The sequence below is a fragment of the Arachis duranensis genome, chromosome 1 (assembly GCF_000817695.3).
Source record: "Arachis duranensis cultivar V14167 chromosome 1, aradu.V14167.gnm2.J7QH, whole genome shotgun sequence".
Taxonomy (NCBI): domain Eukaryota; kingdom Viridiplantae; phylum Streptophyta; class Magnoliopsida; order Fabales; family Fabaceae; genus Arachis; species Arachis duranensis.
The window spans coordinates 90,249,143-90,252,234 of record NC_029772.3 but is presented as its reverse complement, the minus strand read 5'-3'; positions in this window follow the sequence as shown (position 1 = coordinate 90,252,234).

The window sequence follows — 3,092 nt, the reverse complement described above, 5'->3', positions numbered from 1 at the left end:
AAGTAAAATAAAAATATATTTACTTATCTTTTTATTAATTTAATTTTTTAAAAGAAATAATTTCATAATATTAAACTTTTTAAAAAAAATAGTTACTGCTAGCTAAAGATTCTGCTTTATTAAATGCTTAATAATCCTCTAATAGTGTATTTATGTGCAATTAAATATAGTTGCCATGAAATCAATTTGAGTTAGTCAAGTGGTCAACTCACTCGTCCGATTAAATAAATGTTGGAATTTAAATTCTGTCTTATGTATGCAGCAATTCATTGATCAGCGATAGATCCGATAGACCCTTAAATAAAACTTAAATCTACAATTAATTAATTTTTAACTTATCGAATTATAAAAAACAGTAAAACAAAAAAAATATAGTTGCCATGTCCACTATAGACACGATCATTATCATTGGAGGTTGGATCTTTTAAAAGCCAGATGTGAGGATTACGATTTACGAGTACCATCGGGACTTTTGATTGGAGGAGTTTGTAGATATTTCTGATACGATATTTTAATTTTCTTCTTTTACATAAGTTACTAATTAATTTTATTTTTTTTTAATTAGATAACACAATTACACTAATACATACATGACATTAGAGTTATGATTACAATCCTTTCTGATAAGACAATTCCCTGTTTGGCCACTTAATTTTATTTGATCCATGATTATTACAGAATGGAAAGAGGGGTAGTGTGGGGGAAGGCAGATTGTTCCAAACTCATGATTGACAATCAAAAAATATGATAAGAGAGAGATAACTTGTATAACCATCAGCGGGTCCAAACATTAATGGGCCCTTTATCTTTTATAAATAAATATTTTAGTCTTTTTATAGTGAAAATTTAGTTTTTCTTTTAAATTCTATCTTAATTTATTGGTTAATAGAGTCTAGAATAAAATATTAAATTAGTTTTCTTTGAATATAATTTTGTCTTGATTCTTAAGATTTAAAGTATCTTATTTAAATCTAAAAAAAATTTATTTAGCTTTAATGCAGTTCTACCATAAAGTCAGTTAAATAATTACATAACAGCAATACAAGAACAAAGTCGATAATCTGGAGAATAAATACAAGTTTCGAAGGCAAAAAATTAACTATGGATGCATCAATACATTTATTTATCATTTTCCTTAGTTCTATAGAAAATATTTTATTTAAATTGTAAGAAAAATGGTAAATAAATGTATTGATGCATTTACAGTTGATTTTGTACCTCTTGAATTTGTACTTGTTTTCTAGATTATCGACGTGTTATTGTACCTGTTAATTATTTAACTTTGATCTCACGGTGGGACTACATTGAAACTAATAAAACTTTTTTGGATTTAAATAGGATACTTTAAACTCTGAAGACCAAAAAAAGATTACACCTAAATATAAGGAATTAATTTAGTACTTTACCGTAGAATCTATTATATTTAAAATTTTTTATTAGTTAATTGCATTTACAGAAAATAATTGCATTTACAAAGTCTCAATATGAGATTCGTCAAAAAAATCTCATTTTTTTACTGAAGATAGAAAAAACTCAAACTCAACATCTCTTAAGTGAATATAGAAAATTAATGTCATTTAACTATAACTCGTTAACATATTAAACATAACATTTATTTTTTATAGAATAAAACATTTTTTAATTTCTTACTGTAAAAGTAAAGGTATGGATTTCCAGTAAAATGAGCACACATATTAGGAAAAAGAAAAGGAAAAAAGTGCGAAAGTTTGAATAGACAAGCGATTGGGCTTTTACTCAGATCTAGATCTGTCTAACCCTTGATTTTGCTATCAACTTTGCTGCTTCCACACACAAACATATACAAATTTGCTTTTCTTATTACACTTTCACTACTCATTATATTCTTCATCACTTGTATCAATTCCATGCACCATTGGAACTAGGTTCTAGCTAGTTGGTTCACATTTTCAACAGGTTTGGAACGAATCATTCATTGAACTCAACTATCATAAATATTATTTGGTTAAACTACAAAAAAATATATTTGACTTATTTTGTCGGCTCGCAAAAATATTCTTAAATTTTGTTATAAAATTATCATATTTTAAGAATAAAAAAAAATTATTTTTTTAATAATGCTTATAAAATATTACATCAAAATATTATTTTTAAAGTTTTTTTAAAATATATATTTAATATTTAGTTCTTTTTGTCACACTTTTAAATTTTTTAGAGTTTTATTTGTCGTTACTCATTAACATCTTTTAGAGATATTTTTGTTAGTGACGTGACTTTTAGAAACTATTTTAATAATTTTTTCTTTTTAAATACAAATTTAAACTTATAAAATCAACGTAAAACAAATTCAACAAATTAAAAGGGAGGCATAACATAAATGATACATATATAGAAATTTTCCTCTCTCAGCTGTTTTCTGTTACTATTATGGCCCATATTGTAAGATTGCATGCAAAATAAAAAATTAAACATATAAAAGTATCAATCATATTAATTATATATTAAAATCAGTTATTAATATAAAATATATATTTAAATATATAGCGACCAGTTTGATATCTAATTTTAAATGTACAACAAAGTATTTTTGTTAAAAATATATATAAGTCAAATACTAATCCATTCTATCTATATTTATATATATTTATATTTTTCCTCTTTTCCGGATTATTATTATTTTATTATTTTTATATTAACAAATACATACTAATTTAGTAAACTAGAGGAAAAAAAGAACGCAATGATTTTCATGACATCATTATTAGAAGGACCGCCCAAAAATAAGAAAGAAACAAGGAAGGACCACATGAACGATGGTCAGTATATAATAGAAAATTCTTTATGAGCAGGCACACCAATAATACTGATTAGTGATTACCAATCACTAATAATGATTCCCAATTGTATACAATAATGTATAATTTATGTATCCAGTGTCCACGCCTACAAAATATTTTTAATACCGAATTTATATCATTTTCTCTTTTATTTTTGGACTCCTTCTCTAATAACCGAATATATATCATTTTCATATATGTTATTTTAGTTAAATATATAATTATTAACAAATACGTGAAATTAAGTATAATTTAAAAATAATTTTACAACACTAC